This window comes from Rhinopithecus roxellana, chromosome 13 (assembly GCF_007565055.1).
Source record: "Rhinopithecus roxellana isolate Shanxi Qingling chromosome 13, ASM756505v1, whole genome shotgun sequence".
NCBI lineage: Eukaryota > Metazoa > Chordata > Mammalia > Primates > Cercopithecidae > Rhinopithecus > Rhinopithecus roxellana.
This window is the reverse complement of record NC_044561.1, coordinates 75,678,074-75,700,092: the sequence shown is the minus strand read 5'-3', so window position 1 is coordinate 75,700,092 and position 22,019 is coordinate 75,678,074.

The window sequence follows — 22,019 nt, the reverse complement described above, 5'->3', positions numbered from 1 at the left end:
ATCAACAGAGTATGTGAATCAATTGTGAAAAAGAATAAGACCATGTCCCAAGTGAATGGACTTGCATATGTAACTTTCCACCATAGTTAGATAAATGTGGCTGCCTCCAAGTTTTCTGGCTTCTGAAGGAACTAAGATGATTCTTAATGGACTCTTGCTATAATACCACCAGTGAGTGGAAGACCAAAATGTTGAAGGAAGGACTGGAGGAGGCAATTCCCCAGCACCAGAGCAAGACCCTTTCAAAACTGCAATGCCTGTTCCTGGCCTGACATCTTCACCTTCACTCAGGCCGTTCCTTCACCTCCTGAGGACTTTCCAGCTCCCCTAGCAACCAGAACTGCCAGACTTACTGAGCAAGTTTATTTTCTATGTTTTGAGCAAATGTATTTACTTATTTATTGAGCAAATGAAAATACAGGATGCCCAATAAAATCTGAATTTCAAATCAAAAACGATTTTTAGTATAAATATGGCCCACGAAATATTTGGAATATACTTATACTAAAAAATTTTGTTTTGCTGTTGATCTGAAATTCAAAGTTAGGTGGACATCCTGTAGTTTATCTTGAAACTCTCCTCACAACCGTCACACCCTCAATATAGACAAAACTCTTCAACAACAGTCTCAGCAAGGAATAAACATGAAACAGGAATGTCTTTCCAATCACATGGCTCTTTCAAGTCTCCTTTCCCTCTCTGAAGCTGAAGCTGCTGGTTGCTTCTGAATTTCTGGCCTTTACTTTTAATTTGGAAGCAAAGCCCCACTGACCATTGCCATTCAGCTAAAAGCTGTGCTCTCCAGGGTTCCTGACAGCGAGGTCTTCTGGAAATGAGACTGAATTATAACCAGAGGGATCAGGGAGGGAGTGTTGGGGTATGCCTAGGAATACTTCTTTAATGGGGGTCTTCTCTTTCTTCATCCTACTGCTAAGAACATAGCTATGATGACTGGAGCAACAGCAGCCATATTGGACTGTGAGGACACAGTTCACATTAGCATAGAAAGCTGGAAGTAACCTAGTTCCTAGTAGCTTCCTGGAGCAGAGCTACCATATCAGCCCTGGATGCTTCCCTTCAGACATTTTTCGCAAGAAAGAAAAGTCAACTTTATTTATTTGTTTGTTTGTTTGTTTGTTTGTTTTGAGATGGGGTCTCACTCTATCACCCAGGCTGGAGTGCAGTGGCATGATCTCAGCTCACTGCAACCTGTGCCTCCCAGGCTCAAGCAATCCTCTCACCTCAGCCTCCTGAGAAGCTGGGACCACAGGCACACACTACCACACCCAGCTAATTTGTTGCAGTTTTGGTAGAGATGGAGTTTCACCATGTTACCCAGGCTGATCTCAAACTGCTGAGCTCAGGAGATTCACCCGTCTCAGTCTCCCAAAGTGTTGGCGTGAGCCACCACATCTGGCCAAAGTCAACTTTTATTTTGTCCTAGCCAACGATGTTTGTGGGTTTTCTGGCTTTACAGCAAAGCCAGGAGATACTATCCATTAATGACATCTCAGCAGATTCCATCACTTTCTGGTCACAGTTTGGGGAATCCAGTTAAAAATGCAATCTCATATCCCATTGGAATCTTATGTCCTCCCTTCCACCAGGCTTGGTCATGTTTGAGGCTCATGAGGCTTGATGGGGAGGAAGATAAGACAGCCATAAGAAATACAGGGAAAAGGAGATGGAAGCACTGAAGGATGCTGGCCAGAGGAAGATGAATCCACCCAGACAGGGGATCCCAGGAGCTTTAGAAGGCAAAGGCACTTGAGAAGCTAGAGCACAATTCTCACGGGTGGAAACCGTGTAGTGTGGGGGCAGTACCCCCCACCCCTGATGAAGGGGTGAGCAGAGGCCACAAGGTCTGTGCTTGCACAATACATTGTGTCTCTTGGTTATTTGGATGTGGAACTCAGAGACTCCAGTCTAAATCTTTGCCCAGAGAGAGATTCCCCCTCAACCTTCCTGTAAATTCCCCTTGGGAGGTCAGCCTCTGCTACTTGCAAACCTGAGAACCATGGTTAAGGTGCTCTGACATCGTGGTTAAGTCACTAAGCTTCTTAATGCCTGATCTCTTCATCAGTAGATGGGAAAGGCAGCTCAGGGTCTAGTCCCCCTGCATTCACTGTTTCTACTGTGCATTCGGCATCACGCCAGACAGGTGCTGCTTCCTATGGGGCTCAAAGCACCCATCATTGAAAACATCATGAGCGTGGTTAAGAATTCGAGGCTGCATGTGTACACTGCTTTAATATTACCTCTCATCATTGCTTCTCCTAAGGGCCATTGAATCTCTAGCACACAGGGACCCTTGGAGTCAGTTTCATTAGAGAAAGAGCCAAGTTAATTCCAGCCCAGTGAGGAGGCTCTGAATCAAACGGCCATCTCTTCCCTCCGGAGCATCTTCGGGCTGACCCCCGGGCGCCTTTCTATTGGGGGAAAGATTGGACCGCCCGGCAGTTATTGACGGAGACGGCCGACAGACATTGATTGGGACTGCGGAGCGAGTCTCTTTCATTTCTAAGTGCCAGCTGTGAGCCAGTGATGGACGCGTCCTGGTGAGATTCCGAGTCTCCCGGAGCTGAGTGATACAGAGACTCATGAGCAAGGCCTGCCTGTCTGCCCAGGGCAGGGACATCATCAGCCCCAACGAGTCACTGACCTTTAGAAGGAGAAAAATCATCATAATCTCAGCAGCAGCCCCTGACTCATGGATCTGCAATCATGAAAATGTAAAAGTTAAATGACTTCGAAGGAGAGCGACTGCTTTCCCTGCAGCACAAATGTTCTACCCCAACTCAATGCTCTCTGTCCCCCGCCCCACCGGGGATGGTGTCTGGTCTCCTGGAAGGTCACAGACCTGGCCTCCCTGCCTCCTGAACCTCCCACCCCTGTCCATCCGAAACACTAATCAGGGGAGAGCAGGTCCAAAGAAGGGAAATCAGGGGGTTCACACCAAAAGAAATGAGAGTGGATGCTGAAGCAGAACCTCCACGCCCACTGCACCATGGCCTGTGGACTTAGCACGGCCTTCAAGGCTCTCCCTGAAGGAGCAGCTGCCAGCGTCTCAAGTACCCTGCCCATCGACACTGTCACATTTCACAGTATGTTCCCTCCACCCCCTTGGACACAGACTGCATATCTCTGTGTCCTCAGTGCCACCCCGAGACCTCACTCATAGCAGGTATCCAGTGAGTCCTCCAGCAAGGGCTGGGCACCCCATGGCCAGGTGGCTTCAGTGAAGCTTTTGAGCTGTGGCTTCTTTCCCCAGGCACGGCCCTCCAGAGCACGCTTCACTCTTCCTGGCTCCTTCAGTGACTTTCCAATCCTCCCGTGGGCTCAGACATGCTTTTTAGCAAAGATCCCTGACTCTCCCATTAAGGAGTCCAAAGAAAGACAGATCGACGTTCACTCTGACAGCCAGAGTCCCCTGGCAGGGAGAAGGGATTTGGGAATGGGGTCACAGACAACCCACACCCCCTCCCATGGCCCAGTGCTTTTGTCTCTCATGCCACCATCCTCTCTGCTGGGGAGGGGCAGATGGCAGTCAGATTCGTGGATCAATGTGATGCATCTGTCTCCTGATTTGTCTGCTTGGTTTTAAGGGTTTTATCCTTTCTTTTGCCTTTTATTGTAAAGCCTCAAACTCCTTTTGGAAAAAAAAAAAAAGGCAGGAGCATAAATATTACATAAGTTTTAAAAAGATATAAATATGTAATTGACTGTGAAGGGCTGAGTGGAATGTTTCCCAACACGTAGGTCCTGCTTTGCCCAGAATGGAGTGGGGGACCAGCCCTTTCACGGGGGACTGTTCACTCCAAGAAGAGGTGGAAACGGAAGCACGCAGGCTGAGCTGGACTGTGAGCATCGCGAGCAGAGCTGTGTGCTTCTGTGCACCACTGTGAGCCCAGCGCTGCACAGTGGAGCTCACCAGACACTGAATGAATGAGTGCATGAATGAAGAATGAACTGCTTCATCCTTCCACATGTTCTCCATTCAGATAGGGTTTCCAGAGAGCAGCTAGAGATTGGGAAATCGGAGGTGTCACGCGCTGAAGCCTATTTCATCAGGTCTTCTATGTCCTGGAGGTGCTTGGGGGTGGAAAAGGGACAACTCCCAAGAGGAACTGCGTTGGGAAAGTGCCCACCTGGGAACAAAAGCTACCTGCACCCCCTGAGGAATCAGCACCCTGCCTGGTGTCCTGTGCATTTCCTGCACATTGCTGTCCTCACACTTCTGCTGCCATCACCCTGGCTCGGACCATCGTTTCCCCAGCCTCTCCCCCTGCACTCCACTGTCCCTTCTCCAGTTCACAACCAGAATGATGCTTTTAACATGGGAATCTGAGCCTGTCGCCACACAGCCCAAGAACCCTTTCTTTCTGAGACCGCAAGCCCGCGTGATCTGGCCCAGCCCCACGAATCTCATAGCTCCCTTTTCCTTACCCTTGATCCCCCAACAAAAACCCTCCTCAGGACCCTTGCCCTTGAGGTGCCTTTGCCTGGATGGCTCTTCTCCAAAACAGTCCCCCAGCTCCTCTCTCCCTCACTTTCTTCCATCCCTGCTCAAATGCCACCCCCTCTAAGCAGTCCTCCCTAACTGCTCAGGCAAAATACCACCACCAGCACCACCATACTCATGACTCTCCACCCCCTTACCTGGTCTTACCTTTTTTATAGCACCTCTCTCTGCCTGACAGCCATCACACTGTGCGTAGATTCATTTATTCACTTCTTGTTCACCTCTCTTATTTTAAAGAGAGCATTGTGAGAACAGGGACCATGTCCATCTAGCTCACCACTAAACCCCAGTGTCCAGCACATAGGAACATGGCAATCAATATTTGTTGACTAAATTAACTCCTATCTAACAGATGAAGTGACTGGGACTTGGAGAGGTGAAAAATACCTTCGGAAGATGACCCTGGCTCTTCCCCTTACCTGAGGGGGTCAGATTCTTTCCCAAGTCAAGACAATGGTGACTGCCATGCAGATCCTGAGGCCCTGACCCAGGCACTGCTCAGAGAATGACTTCACACAGGTTTATTATATTTGGCAAGAGGTCACTGTGTCCCTTGTAGCAACAGCCTTGGATAAAGAGTGGCCCCAGCTCTGCAAGCGCCCAGACAGTTTTGCAAACCAGATTATTACTTCATATAAATATTGAATGAGGCTTGCCCTCCAGGTCTCCCTTCCTGGTCCATGATCATTAATTATAATCTTGCAGCCAAAATTCAAACTCAGCTGTCTTGGGTGGGAGGAGGGAGAGTTCAAACCTACTGAAGATCCTGGTGAACTTTTAACTCAATAGCGGATGAAGGGGAAAACCGCAGAGAAAGGGGGAAAAGGAAGGAAAGGAGGGAAGAGGAGAGACGTGACAGACCAATACTTCTAAAAAGCCCCACTGGACACTGTAGTGTAGTAAACGGCATCCCCCAAAATTCATGTCTACTGGAACCTCAGAATGTGACCTCATCTGGAAATTGGGTCTTTTCAGATGTCATTGGTTAAAATGAGGTTATACAGGATTAGGGTAGATCCTAAATCCAATGACTGATGTCCTTATTAAAAAAAAAAAAAAAAAAAGAAAGGAGAGATTGAAGACAGAAGGCCATGTGGAGACAGAGGCAGAGACCGCAGTGTTAGACCGCAGTGTTGCAGCCACAAGCCAAAGGCCACCTGGAACCACCAGATGCTGGAAAAGACAAGGAAAGACCCTTCCCTAGCTCTTCTGGAGGTGCCACAGCTCTGCACACACCTTGATTTTGAACCTCTGGCTTCCAGAACTCTGAGATAATATATTCCTGCTGTTCTAAACCAGCCAGTTCGAAGTAATTTGTCACAGCAGCCCCCACATGTACAGGCTCTTTCAAATTTTCTCCAGGGTGCTCCCTACTCCCAGAGCCTCTCCACTAGAGCTAAGTGAGGGCCAGGAGTGGGAGCAGGTGGCGGTTTCTGAGCAGGAGGTCCAGGCTCTGTGACTGTGCCCTGAGCTGCCTCAGTCTCCCCAGCCACCCCTCGGCTAGCTTGGCCCCCAGTGCCGGCTGACCCTCTGGGGTCTCTCAGGGCCCTGGCTCCATGTCACCTCTTCGCTTTCCCTTCCTCTTGAAGTCCTCTTCTTGAAGTACTAACATGTGAGCTTCCAATGATGTTTCTTGGGCTGGAGTCAGGCCCCACTGCAGGGACGCTGAGGACCCACCATGTGGGGTCAAGAGTCAAATTCAGGAAGACCCTGTACACAGCAGGGCCATCCGTATCCCTGACTGCCACCTGCAACTCCCCATGTTCCTTCTCGTTTCTCACCCCCTCAATGAGAGGCCTCATCCAGGACAGCCTGAGCAGCCCAGCACCCAGCAGGGAGGTTGGCTGCAGGCAGGGGTGAGGGGCTGGGTCCGCACTGTACTGCCCACACCTACTGTGCCCAGGAGGACCCCAGGCCCCTGCCCAGGTGCAGGCTTTGATGCAGTAGGCATGTGGGGCCTGAGATCCTGCATTTCAGGCAAGTTCTCTAGTGGTGTAAGACATGCTTGGCAGGACAGCTCAGGAGAGACCTCTCTGCGCCTTCATCCCTGGCCAGCTGGTCTTCCTGAAGGGACCACATGCTCCAAGGGCCGTAGTGAATAAATATACCCCAAAAGGCGCCACAGAGAGACAACCTCCATGTGCACAGGCTTTAACTTGGATTTACTCAAATAGGGAAGCCTGTTTCTTCTCTAGCAAAGGACGGGGCCACAGGGCAAACAGCCTAAAAGATAAATGAGCATGGACACTCTCAACAGCAAGAAGAGGACAGGCAGGTTGGAGGAGAGAGAGAGCAGCAGTGCATCCGGTGGACCTGCGTGGCTCCAACCAGTGCCACCAAAGGCACTTCCAGATTAATCCATCGGTGAGCAAATCTGAAGAATCTATCACCTATCTCCCCAAAAGAGAGAAAAACTAACATTAATTGTGCACCTACTATAAGCTGTCATCCTCCATTGACTCATTTCATGCCTACAAGCACCCTCTGAGATGCATGCTTGAATCTCCATCGTACAGACTGGGAGATGGAAGTTCAGAGAGGTTAAGTGACTTGCCCAAGGTCACAGAGCCCACAAGTGGCAGGATTGACAGCTCTGTTTCTTTCTTTCAATTACATTACAGGTTTTGAGAGTCGAGCAGCTTCCAGGGATCATCTCCCACCTGGAATGAACTTAAGAGAACAGGCAGGAAAGGGAAGACAGGGTGAACTGGCCAAGAAATCCCTAATTGTGTAAATTACCAGACACAGCTCTTCGGCCCCTTCCTCATGACTCAGACGTGGAGACAAAGGACAAATGAAAGGGAGGAAATGTCTTTGCCTCCCTGGGAAGGAAGGAAACCCACCAAGCAGAAAGAGACGGAGGAGGGAAGGGACAGTTCAGTGGAGCTGCAATGACCAAGCAGAATACAGCGGGGAGAAATACGGAGACATTTCCCAGTCTTGCCAGAAATTCCCAATCCCATGCGTTTCCCCCCTCAGGGGAGGAAAGAGGGTCACTGCTTCCCCTCCCTGCACTCTGCAAGGTTTAGGTCCAATTGGTTCTCATAGAACTTGATGGCAGGGGGAGTGGTGGGGAGCAGTCACGGCACCCCTGCAAAGAAACAGCTTGGGAAACTATGCCAAACTTTGACCTTGGGGATAAGCCCCGCCCATGTGGCTCAGTCCTCTCATCCTTTTTGGAGTAGCCTGGTGGAAAGCCAGACCAAGGCTGACCAAGCTCCAGGCTCTGGACTCAGAACTAGGTCTGACACAGCCAGCACTTCCTGTCTGTGTGGCCTTAAGAACTTGGCTCAGTTCCTCCGTGCCTCAGTCTCCCCATCATTGGGAGGAGGTGACAACACCCCTGCCTGATGCGTGGCACTGTGAACCTCGATCCTAAGGCTTCTTTGAACTCAGAGCATCCAGCGCTCGGCTAGGACTTTCATTGGCGCTGCTCTTACTTCCTCCCTATCGCTTTAGAGGGACTCATTCATCCCCAGCTGAAGTGTAAATAACTGACTTTTCCCAAACCCAAAGAAGCCAAAGTGACCAAACCAAGCAGTGGCCCCCAAAGGGACCTTCCCTTCCAGGTAGGAGTTTCCATTCAAGACACTGTCCACTCCCCACTGCTGGAGAACCCCAGCCTGGGGGTGCCCAGGGCCTCCTTAAACAAGAATTATCCTCCAGAGGCCTGGTGCTCAACAAATACACGGGCTCAAGCACCTCCTAATTTACCCCAAAAGACAGACGTTACCACCACAATGGACCCAAACTGTGAGCTCCAGAAGAACAGAAAAGGTGTCGGTCGTTCCCTCTGTGAATTGCCAGCAGCTATTAGCACAAGTGTCTGGCGCCTGGGATGCCCTTGGTAAGAGGGGCTTGAATTTAGGAAAAAGTGAATGTTAGAGCTCAGCTCAGGAAGTCCCAGGAGATCATCAAAAGCAGATGATCATGCTCTTTAAAAGTGGTATTCCCAAATGATGCAGCCCTGATCGCAGCTGACAGCTATCGAAGGAGCACAGACCAGCCAGGGCCAGAACAGTGGTTTCCAAGGGCAAACCCTCCTCATTAATTCCGTCCCTTCAGTGGAACTGTGCTCTATCTCCCCCTGCAGAAAGGAATCGATCTCAACGTCCATCAGCGTGGAGCTCGCTTCCATAGGACACGCAGCGCAGATGAGAAAGCTGGTCCGATGCTCCATTAACGCAGCACTTTAATAACAACGTCACTTAGATCTCAAACTGCTTAATTAGATTTCACTCATTGCCATCACTCGCCTCATTTGAACTGCTCGTTTATAATTTATGGTCTTTATGCATTTGGTTGTTCATTTGTAAAATAGGAGAAAACAATCACTGGGCAAAAAGCAAAGCTTAAGAAATGGATTTGCTGGGCGCGGTGGCTCAAGTCTGTAATCCCAGCACTTTGGGAGGCCGAGATGGGTGGATCACAAGGTCAGGAGATCGAGACCATCCTGGCTAACACGGTGAAACCCCGTCTCTACTAAAAAAAAAAAAAACTACAAAAAACTAGCCGGGCGAGGTGGCGGCGCCTGTAGTCCCAGCTACCCGGGAGGCTGAGGCAGGAGAATGGCGTGAACCCGGGAGGTGGAGCTTGCAGTGAGCTGAGATCCGGCCACAGCACTCCAGCCTGGGTGACAGAGCGAGACTCTGTCTCAAAAAAAAAAAAAAGAAGAAATGGATTTGACTTTTCCCAAGGGCTGGGGCACTGCACGGCTGAGCAGCAAGGTCAAAGGAGGAGGATGCTGGATATGTGGTTGTTTATTGTTCCTGCCTACTCAGTATCCTTCATCCCTTCTCCTGGTAAAAGCTCCTGGGGTTTCCCCCAGGTAAGGATCCTCCCCAGCTCCAAGCCTTTGTGGTTGAGCCATTCTTCCACCTTCGGAAGGCATCTGCCAGCACCAGCCTCCACCATCAGCTTATTCTGACTCCAGTGGACTCAGTGATTGTTTCAAAAACAGCCCACCTGACCCAAAGCAGTCCGGTGACAGTGAGCCCTGAGACATTTGCTGTAATTACAAACCTGCATGACTCCACACAGCAGGTGAAGGGGAAAACAGCAGAGAAAGAGAGGTGGTCCCTCTTTCCCTTGGACCTTCCAAGGGGTCCAAGGGAAAGTCATTCCCTTGGGAATGACCCTGTTGGACGTAAACATTGCAGAGTGTGGTGAGGGGGAGCAGTGACTCCCTTTCCTCCCCTACAGCTGGGGAAGAGGCATGTAGAGCTGGTGGAATTTCAGTCTGGACAATGTGGGGGCCAACCTCCCTTCCCCAGATGGGTGGAGTGAGCTGGCTGAGAACCAGCTTGAGGAAGCAGAACAAGGGAATTCCTGGCAACATTTCTGAGCACCTGGACTTAGTTGTGCCTGAATCCAGGGGTGCTGGATACTTAAATTTTGTGACTCAACATGTTCCCTTGTTTCCTTCGGCCTATTTGAGCTGAATTCCTTTCACCTGCAATGGAAAGAAGTTCAACTGACAAGATGTGATGTCAGAGATCACCTTCATGAGAAACACCTTAGTCACTGATTCTTCTACAAACCCAATTTGCAATGCATTTCTAAACATTAAAACCATGAAAAGTACTAGAGTGATATCAAAGATGCCATTTTGAATTCATAGAGAACAGTGGGGTTTCCTCTGGCCACCTTACCCCACATTTCAACATCACCCCAGCCCCACCATGACATAATACATTCCCTTGCCCTACTTTTTTTCTCTCCTTGGTTTTTGTGGTCGAACATATTAAATATCTTACTCATTTGTTTTTTGTATGATCTGTCTCTTTCCAGTACAAAATCAGCTCCCTGAGGACAGGGGTTTTTCTATGTTTTGTTCGCTGATATGTCCCCATGTCAGTGGAACTGAGACATAGTAGTCCTTCAATGGACATTCATTGTCTGATTGAGTGAATCAATCTGTTGTAGGAACCACATTCAGCCACTAGTAAGAGATGGAAAGCAAGCAATGTGGGAGTTTCTTTCTCTTACACGTCAGTCTGGAGGGCTCAGAGCTGGTGTGGAGACTGCATGGTGTTCTCTGGAACCCAAGTGCCTTCTGTCCTGCTGTCCCCCATCCTCAGTACGTAGCTTCCCTCCTCAAGGTCTTCTCATGGTCCAAGATGGCTGCTGGTGGTCCAGCCACATCATCTACATTCCATGCAAAAAAAGGGGATAAAGAGACCCTCTCAAATGCTTTCCCAGAAGAACAAACAACTGCTACCTTCGCCTCATTGGCCAACTTAGCTGCAAAAGAGGCTGGGAAATGACATCCTTTAGATAGGCACATTGCCATCCCAATAAGATCAATGTTCTACTACTAAAGAGGAAGGATGGAGATGGAACTTGGAAAGCAACTAGAAATCTTTGTGGAGGGGGCAAAAAGGAGCCATGTAAATGAGGAGATGATAATACCATAGGGAAGAAAACCAGCCAGCCATTAACACTCAGGTTTTTAGAAAACTCTGATTAATGCTCGAGAATATCTACGAGACAATGTCACAAGAAAAAGGTGGGCTCTAAAACTGTGGAAGACCTCTATTTTTGTAAACACATTTCCCAACCACACACACATGCACACCAAAGACTTGAAAGAAATACACCACAACGTTCATAGTGTTTTCCTCTAATTAGGCAATTACAGGTGGCTTTTATTTTCCTTTTATGCTTCATTTTTCAGAGGGTTTCAACAAACATGTTGCTTAAAAAACATTTTTTTTTTTTTTTGAGAAGGAATCTCACTCTGTAGCCGAGGCTGGAGTGCAGTGGCGTGATCTCGGCTCTCTGCAATCTCCACCTCCCGGGTTCAAGCGATTCTCCTGCCTCAGCCTCCCGAGTAGCTAGGATTACAGGTGTGCACCACCACACCTGGCTAGTTTTTGTATTTTTAGTAGAGATGGGGTTTTACCATGTTGGCCAGGCTGGTCTCGAACTCCTGACCTCTGGTGATCCACTCGCCTCAGCCTCCCAAATTGTTGGGATTACAGGTGTGAGCCACTACACCTGGCCGCTTAAAATTTTAAGTAGCAAGTAGAGTGAGTGGCATCCCTGTTCCTGGTTTAGCTCTGTGCCATCTCACGGTGGGGCAGACCCAGGAGGAAGAAGAGAAGAAAGGAGAGGGAGTAGAGTTGGGAAAAGGCAGAGAGAGGGGAGGGACGAAAGTGATCAGAACCAGCAGGGAGGGTCCGGAAGGAGAGGAGAGGGGAGGAGAAAGAAGAGGAAAGAGTCCAGAGAGGCCGTGCTTTCTGCTAGGAAGGGCTGGGAAGGACTTTAAAAGGAGCACAGGAGTTGGGTTTCCTCCAAAAAACCCAGAGTCCTCGCCCACCCCCCAACTCTTCCCTGTACCCCACCGCCTGCCTCCCACCACCACCAAGGGCAAACTCTAAGAGGATCTCTGGTGTTTTCTTTGATCACAGAAGCCCAGGGAGCAACCCCACAGCTGACACTGACTCATGCCTCTTCCATGCCACCCCCTGCCCCTGTGCCCCGGAGCCTCCCTTGGTTCATTTTTGGCAGTCCTTGGTTCCTACAATTCCTGCAGCTGCCTTGATTCAAACTCCCTCCCCAACTCCACCCCAGGCTTAAGGGTGGACTGGATGGGAGCTGCAGGTCTGCGGCGGGGGTCGGGGGGGCATCTCCAGCCAGTTACACCCCAGGGAGATGGAAATCAAAGCCAATAGAAACTCCTGTTGTTCACCAGCCCCTTCAAACATCCTGCTTGGAGCAGATTCAGGCTCTGGAAAAGTTCACAGGAAATCCTGGAGATCAGATGCTTGCTCAGCAACCACAAGCTTTATCTTGTGTCTAAGTCCCAGAAAACAAAGACAAAAGTTTCTTCTAAGACTCCCTTCTCCCTTCGCCAACTGGTAGAGCACCGTTTCCAAATAAGGCGGCTCCAAAAGCAATCCTAAAGCAGAACTTGAAAGTCAAATCACATTCTCAAAGCTCGTGCAGTTAAAACACGGGTAAAATGCCCCCAGAGAGAGTTTCCAACCATAGCAGAGAGGGCCCCCGACAGCCCGCCCTCCCACTAGCTGCAGAAAAGCAGCTAGACTTGAGCTGTTCAATTCAGTAGCCATTAGGATTATGTGGTTCTTTAGCACCCAGTGTAGCCAAGGAATTGAATTTTTAAAGTTTAATAAACTTAAACTTTAAAACTGAACAGCAAAATATTTGTCCATGAAGACAATTTGTTGTTTTGTAGAACTACTTACTGTATTCACTTTCAATTGCTACTGTGACGAATTACCAGAAACCTCGTAAGTTAAAACAACAGGCTGGGTACAGTGGTTCAGGCCTGTAATCCCAGCATTTTGGGAGGCCACGGTGGGCGGATTACTTGCATCCAGGAGTTCAAGACCCGACTGGGCAACATGGCGAAACCGCATCTCTATTAAAATTAAGAAAATTAGTTAGGCATGGTGACACATGCCTATAGTCTCAACTACTCGGGAGGCTGAGGTGGGAGGATGGCTTGAGCCCAGGAGGTCAAGGCTGCAGTGAGCTGTGCACTCCATACTGGGGAACAAAGTGAGACCCTGTCTCAAAAATAAAATAAAACAACACACACTTTTTATCTTACAGGTCTGGAGGTGACAAGCTCAAAATGCAGCCTGCAGGCTAAAATGGAGGTGTCAGCAGGGCTGCACTCATCTCTGGAAGCTACAGGACAGAATCCCTTTGCCTTTTCCAGCTTCTAGAGACCATCCCCATTCCTTGGTTCATGGCCCCTTCCTCCTCCTGCAAAGCCAGAAATGTTGAATCTCTCGGAATATCTACCATAGCCACAGCTCCATCTGACCACAGTCACAAAGGATTCTCCACTTTCCAGGACCACTGTGACTATACTGGGCCACCTGGATCAATGCAGGGTAATCACCCCACTTCAAGATTGGTCACTTAGCAACCTTAATTGAATCTGCAACCCGAATTCTCCCTTCTGTGGTATAAAGTCACATAGTCACAAGTCCCCAGGATTAGGGCATGGCTGGAGGACATTATTCTGACTACCACATTGCAGTTCACTGTAACCTTTGCATGAAATTGGGCATTACTGTGAGTTCTTGTGCGAGTGTTGGGCAAGTGTACCATTTCTAGCATCTCACATGAACACATCACCCACCTAGTTGGTGTCAATGGATTGGTTCTGGTAGGATGATTATTTTTCTATGCACAAATGTAACATTGTAATATGTTTATTTAAATATATTATGCAGAAGTACAAGTCACAGCAATATCTATGTAATTAAATTGAAATTATTATTTTGACTTTGATATAAACTGTTTTTCTAGTTTCAAAAATTAAGTATGGACAAAATTTGAGATTTAAAATACAGGAATGGTACTGATAAGAATCGAATGGAGATGCAGAACTATAAAGAAAATCAGATATACCACAAATTTCATGGTGAGTGACAATTATAGTTTGTTTCTGCAGGAAGAAAACAAATAGCTTTTTATTTGTTGGATTAAAGATAATAAAGTGAACACTAGTCACAGACATTCTTATCAAATACATAATGAATTTGAAAATACGTTTTCTCTCAATAGTCAGAAAGAATCAACAAAACAAGTCAGCTAAAATCAGAAGGAAATGGCCAATAAAAAATTTGTAATGAATTTTAACTTTGTAACTTTGGCCAGCTAGGAAATAGAATGCTTGCTCAGAAGAGGAAAAACTTTTTTTTTTTTTGAGACAGAGTCTCGCTCTGTCACCCAGCCTGGAGTGCAGTGGTGTGATCTCGGCGCACTGCAAACTCTGCCTCCCAGGTTCACGCCATTCTCCTGCCTCAGCCTCTCAAGTAGCTGTGACTACAGGCGCCGCCACCACACCCGGCTAATGTTTTTGTAGTTTTTAGTAGAGATGGGATTTCACTGTGTTAGCCAGGATGGTCTCAATATCCTGACCTCGTGATCTGCCCACCTCAGCCTCCCAAAGTGCTGGGATTACAGGCATGAGCCACCGTGCCCAGCCCGAGGAAAAACATTTTTAAATGGAGACTTTAGGAGACTTTAAAAAAAAATTACTTCAATATAAGAATTTTGTTACAGTATAAAGAACAGACTGAAAAAATTTTTCTTGAAAAGAATAAGATCTTCACTTAAACCAACAAATGACCATAGACTCAAAATCTTTCTGAAAATATCAAAAATCAATTGATTGATTATTTGAAAAATTTCAAATACTTTATTTTAGCCTCAGATAGTTGCACTGCCCAATTAACACTGAGTAAATTTCATCTCAAAGGATTTTCAAATTTAAGAGGGAATGTGGTCCATTCACGGCTTAAAACGCTGAACTCATGGCATAGATAGTTTTGTATCTTCTACATCTGTCAAAGAAGAACTTCAGCTAGAAAGGAGAAAATTAGTTTCTATCACAACAGATCAGCTACCTTAGATCAAAAATCCAGATTTGCTAGAATGTTGAAACAAGAGCCTGATATTTCCCTTAATGCTTCATTCCACAGTATGATCCATATTAAAAACATTTGTGTCCAGGCTTCTGAAACAGACTCTAGGAAGTGCCATGGATATAGTGGTTAAAATCATTTAGTATTTATGTGCAAGCGCTATGAATCATCATGACTTTATGGTTGAAAGTAGAAGACAACGAATTTAATGATGCTGCGTTCTTTCTTTGCTCATTGGCTGAGTCATGAAAGAGTGTTACAAAGATTTACTGCGGTGTTGACTTCAATTCAAGATTTCTTTGAAACAAAAGACTTACTTGCCAAATATGCAGTCAAAGACCAAAAAACCCCGCCAGTTTGGTTTAAAGTTTTCTCACTGTTATCACGCACATATGAAAGAGCTAAATTTGAAGCCCCAAAGAATGAAAGAGTTTATCAGTGACCTAGTCAGATGGGTAGATGAATTTATGCTGAAATTTGAACCTTTCATAATGCAAATCAATAATAATGATTGTCACATTTTTCCAACACAAATCAATATGTAGATTTTCATTGTAATTGACAGCATTATGTAAATTTGCTGCAAAACCTATCAGAAAAATTTGAAGAACACTTGATTAACATTGATAAATTTTGAGTTGCTTTTCACATTTATGTGATGTCTGTTTTGCATTCAAGGTTAATAATACCGAGTTATCACAATAGTTAATTTACTTAACTTGGATAGTTTGGAAACTGATATGCTTTGGTTTCAAAGTCAAATCACTTCTTCTAAAAAACAAGATGAACCAGTTTTGGCAATGTGCATGGGAATGTTAAAGGAAAATGACTTTTTTATGCACAATTCCAAACTTTAAATATGTTTGGAACAACATAAATATGGGAATCCACATTTTCAATTGTAGATTTCAACTTTACAAAATCTAAATATTGATCAACTACTTCTGATGAAAATGTAGTGGCTAAATTGAAATGTGCTATAACTGTAACATATACCGGATTTCAAAGATAATCAGACAAAAAATATAAACTATGTTATCCATAATCTTTAAATTATTATATATTGAAATGATAATATTTTGGATATAGACAAAATCAATTTTAAAAGTTAATTTCACCTGTTTCTACTTTTTTGCCATGGCTATTAGAAAATGCAAAATTACATAGTGGCACACATTATATCCCCATTGAACCATGCAGAATTAGACTTTCTTTTCAGAGAAACTGAAGCTTGCAAAAAGATGTTCTTCTTTCTTTTGATACTTCATTTCCAATCATGGGTCCAAGTCCATTTTAATAAAGCTTACAAAATGATGACCAAATCTATCAGCAAATTTGGTGTTATCTATGTTAAGTTTAAAAAGGTGTTCATTGTTGGCATAGAAAAATTAAGAAATTATATGAAACATTCAATTCTTGGCCCCCCTTTAAAAAGTCAGGTCTAACCTGCTTGAGCCCATATTTCCAAGCAGTGATACCTGCTCAGAGTTCATCAGCCCCTCCCTTGCCCAATGTGGCTGTTTGCAAGCCAGTTTATCACAGTTGAGTGTTCAGAGTTTGACAACTTCATAAAATTATTTTTAAGTATTTTTCTCTTTTTCAATGGTTTGATAAATTTTAAACAGAATTACCTCTTGTTTGGAGGTTACCTTGAACCTATGTAAAATCAAATTCATTTAAAGGACTTTTTAAAAAAATAGATCTTTGATAAACTTTTAAATTTATTCTATGGTTGTTAATCTATTCAGGGATTTCTAAAAATCGTATTGAGTCAATTTTGCATATTTATAACATTAGAGAAAGTCATCTATGATCTCCCTAGATTTTTAAATATTTTGTCATTTTAAAATTATTATGCATACCTGTGACAGTAAATCTTTTCCTATTTTTTATGATGCAAATGTTTGTTTTATCTTTTTATTGTACTAACCTATGAGGTAGTTGTCTATTTTATTTGTCTTTTGAAATAAGCAACTCTTTTGTGTTTGTTTGTTTGTTTGTTTAGAGACAGAGTCTCACTCTGTTGTTTAGGCTGGCCTTGAACTTCCGGGCACAAGCAATCCTTCTGCTTTGGTCTCATGAGTAGCTGGGGCTACAGACACTCACCACCCTACTTGGCTTCTGAAATAATCAACTCTTTATTTTACTTATCAACTTTACCATTTTTCCTAATAAATTTCTGCTTTACTCTCTAATAACACAACTTGCTGTTTTCTGGTTTATTTATAGTGTTTTCTATACTCTTTAGTTCAATTATTAGTCATTCATATCCCCTCATTCTTGTTTTAACAATAAAAGCACTTTGGGATATAGATTTTCCTCTGAATATGGCTTTGGCTACATCCAAGATGTTGCTGTAAATATATCGATATCTTGATAAATAATATTGATATAAAATTTAAGTTTCTATTTTCTCCTCAATTTAAAAATTATTTAGAAGAGTATGCTTTAAAATTTCCCAGTGAAATTATCAATTCAGTAGACAAAGGACGGTGGTGAATTCATACAAAGGAGTACTATGCAGCCATAAATAATGGTACTGATATACACACAGCATATGTGAATGTTGTCAACACTGTATTGAGTAAAGGAAGCTGACACAATAGACTACAGTCCGTATAATTCCATCTGTGAAAGATTCAAGAACAGACAAAGCTAATCTATAGTGACTGCAGTCGGAATAGTACAGTGGTTGCCTCTTGCGAGGAGGCATTAGCTGGGAAGCAGTGCGTGGGAAGCTTCAGGAGGTGTTCTGGGTGGCTGTACCTGTGTAAAAATTTACTGAGGTGTATACTTAACACTGTGCACTTTACAGTATAGAAGATATGCTTCCATTTTAAAAATCTAGTTTTCTTACCAATATCATAAAGCATTATTGGCAGAAAATTTGGCCTGTAAGTTACATCCTTTCCAGAATTTGTTAACATTCTCCTCTTGGCCAGAGTAATGGACTCTGTTGTTCCTATTCAGCATCCTTCTCCCTTTCCTCCTTCTCCTCCCACCCCTGACACTGCTCCAGATCCCCTCTCTCCACGCAGCCTGTGGGGAAGCTGAGCCTGCCCCAGCTCCCCGGGTGGGACTTGAGTGGTCTTGGTCAATCATGACGATTCGATCTGTCTTGCCCAGGGGTTCCAGGTGAAACCAATCTGTGCATTCTCTTGGGCAACTCTTCTTGATTCAAGAGTGGGCATTTGATATCGGTAACCCAATCTGACTAAAGAGAAGGATTTTTATTGCATGGTTGGAGAAGTTCCTTTTTTTCTTCCAGCGGAAGAAAACAAGGGAGGCCCTGTCTCAGTTGCTCCACCTCTCCACAGTCAGCCTTAAGAGAGAGGCCAAGGCCCCCACAGTAGCCCACCCTGGTGCCCACCCTTCCTTGACCTCCTGGACATCGGTTTCTACATTTCCCCATGACTTAAACTGCCTGAGTCAGAGTTTCTGTTTGTGGCAGTAAATAATCTACTCATGAGCCAAGAACACGACTAATATAAAAAATGTTCCGTGTGCCCAGGAGAAGAATGGGGCTGTTTCTTTGGAACAGAGTTGTACTGATATTTCATAAATCAAGCTTGTTCATTGTGTTGCTCACATTCCTTATCTGCTTATCTGTCCACGTGACCTATCCAATTATGAGAGGGGAAAGTCAACGTCTATTGCTATGATTGGGGCTTTGTCGAGATCGTGCATTAGAGTCTTTGCGCCCAGTGAAACGTTTGGCAGATTAAGATTTGGGCCCGCTATGTCTGCTTGGTGGATTATAGATTTTGTCAGTAGAAAGTATTCCTCGGCTTACCGTTTCCTGCCTGTGGCCTTCAGTTTTGCTTAATCTCATCGTCGCATTTCATCCCTGCTTTCGGCGTCCCTCGTGCTGTCCCACTTACCCGAGCTCATTTCTTTATTATGAACGTTTCTGGGTCAGGTTATTTGGGCTGCGTCTTGTAAACAGTTTAGAGTTGGCTTTTGCTTTTTAAGTCAAATCTGAGAGACTTTATATCTCCACCTGTTTGATAATATATATTTACCATCTAATTTTATTTGTTATTTACTGTTTTTTTCTTCCTTTTTTAAAATTTCATTGAAGTTAGTTTTCCTTTTCTCCCTGTTTTCCTCCTGGACCTTGCCTTGGAAGTTGGATCGCTGCTGGCCATTAAAACTTTCACCAAACGTGTCTAAATCTATGGTTCTCTGTTGTTATCAAAAAAGTTTGAAGTTTTATTTCTTTCATACTGTCCCCCAAGGCAAGCCCTCTGGAAGAAAATTATTTAAAAACGACCCCCTCCTCTCCAGATTTTCACTTCCTACCCTCTTCCCTGATTTATTTTCTCCAAAAAAAACTTATGGCCAACTGGCCTGCTGTAGGTTACCTTATTTTTTCTTGTTCTTTTAATTTTTTTTTTATTTTTCTAGATTTAGGGGCTACAAGTGTGATTGTTACATGGATATATTGCACAGTGGTGACACCTGGGCTTTTCGTGTGCCATACCCAAATAGGTATCCCACAGGTAATTTTTCATCCCTCACCCCTTCCCCACTCATCCACCCTCCCCAGTCTCCAGTGTCTGTTATTCTGCTCTGTATGTCTGTGTGCACACATCGCTTAGCTCCCACTTATAAGTGAGAACATGTGGTTTTTTACTTTCTGCTTCCAAGTCATTTCACATTGGATAATGGACTCCAGTTCCATCCATGTTTCTGCAAAAGACATGATTTCACTATTTTTTTATCCAATTGCCTTATTTTGTTTGCTTTCTCTCCACACTAGCTCCATGAGAGTGAGAATATTTATTTTTTTCAGAGCCTGTTATGACCCCAGGGCCCGGCATAATGCCTAGCACATAGTAGGTGTTTTATAAGCATGTGTTGAATAACTGAATGACTTTTCTTCTCTCTTCCCAGGTTATAAGCCATGTGGAATTTCAATCTCAAGATATTAATGATGTTTTCTTTGTTTGGGTGACTTATAGAACAAGCTACAAGATTAGTACAAGTACAATAACCATCTGCAGATGAGAAAAGTTAAACCCAGAAAGGTTACATCATTTCAAGATGCTACAGCTTAGAAATGACCAGGGTGAGACCTGAACTCACATCTGCCCAATACTAAAATTCACCTTCTTACCCTCCATGTCTGGGTCACACATACACCCCGCATTGTAAATGCTTTCTTGGTATTACCTCCCAGCTCAGGTGGGGAAAACTTGGGGTGAGGCCCTTCAAACCATCCTGACCGACGCTACCCCTTCCTTCCTCAGAGTCCAACTCAAATGCCTCCTCCTCAGCAATGCTGTTTCAGGTCCCATCAGTGAGAATAAATTTGAATTTGTTACCTTTTCTTTGTTGCCTTCATCAACTTCTGTCTTACATTATAGCTGTGTGTGCATCCTCTGCTCCCCAGCTAAACCATGTCCTCCATGAGGGGCCCCATCTAATGCCTCTGTCTTGCCCACTGTTCCAGGGGCAGTACCTGGCATACAGTAGGCACTCAAGTAATGCAGGTCAATTGAACTGCTGAGGTGTAATACCAATGGCCCTGGCCCATCCAGAACAACATCCACCTCCTCCAGGGAGCCTTCCTGGACTACTTCTAGCCGAATCCCAGCTCTCTTTATCTGGCCTTTAACTGTTGTGAGATTTAATTCCGTGAATTGTAGTGCGTGGTTGTTCTCGGATGGAAGAAGAAACACCAACCAAATAAAAGAGTCTGACTGCAAAGCCCCTGGAGAAAGGAACAATGGATGCCTGGGAACATCGTCTCTCAAGTGCTGTCCCCTTGTGGCCAGCGCATGGAATTCCAACCAGCAGGCAACCAGCTCTAAAGTTAATTACTCTGATTTCCTTCCCAGCTAGCCAGCCCAATGTTGGGTCAGTAAATCATTAGACATCGTTACATTCTTTAAAAATCCCTACTACTTTTCACCTGGAGTTCCCCCCGTACTTAGAGCTGCCCAGGTCTGATGCAGCTCAATTGCAAACCAACCAGCGTCTGTATCTGTAGCATCCGTGGTTGTGACTTCAAATTTGCCACTCATCCTTCAAAGTGCTCTTTGTTTACTGGAAAATACAATAGTGTGGGGCCAGCTACAATTCCTGTAGCCATGAGATTACATGTTAGTGGGGGATACAGGTACTAAACCAGTAACCCCAGAAGCAAACAAGCTCATTATCATGAGCATGAGAAGACATTCTCAGTGTCCTGTCCAATATCCAGATTCCTTCTTCTTGGAGAACAGATTCCAAGCTGGATTCGGGTAGTAATGGCCCAGCTGAAGTTGTCTCGTTTTTTAATTTATCTGATTTTTCAGCTTTCTCCTGGGCTCCCTGCCCTCAACAAGAATGTAAGGTCTTTGAGGGCAGAAGTTCCATGAACCTGCCTAGAACATGGTTTGAAACACAGTCAGTGCTCAATAAATGCTCAACATGTCAATGACTGTTCACATTGGAAAACATGCAAGAAATCTGACTTAAGAAAAGAAAAAAACCTACATTTGCCAGTTACATTTGAATTTCAGATAAACAAATATTTTTAGTATAAGTTTGTGCCATACTTATACTAAATATTTGGGACATCCTTATACTAAAAAAAAAAAAAAAATTGTTGTTGATCTGAAATTGCAGCTTAAATTGGCATCCTGGGTTTTACCTCTGACAACTCTAATCTAATACAACCATCCATTTTATGCTGAAGAGGAAGTCGCAAAGCTGGCTGGGAAGCTTCAGAGAAAGATCGAGCCCTGGGCTGCACCAGAGAGACAGATCCAGTCTTTGAGTTCAAGTTTATCTGCCTGTGATTCTAATCATTCGCTGAGTTTGGGGATCGTGACGCTGAATCCTCAGAACATACCCAACCAGGGGTAGCACCAGCTCTGAGGAGTGGGGGACTCTCTGCCGATGGGGGCAACGTTCCAACACTGGGGGGGTCGGGGGAGCTCTGGCTATCGGGGAAACCATGGTCCTCTCTTCTCTCAACAGGGCACAGCAGCTTCAGCCTCATCCAGCCTTGCCTGTCCCAACGTTGTTCCACAGAGTGTGAAAAGCAGCCCAGGAGTGTGAAAAACAGCCCCCAAACTCCCAGGAGTGTGAAAAGCAGC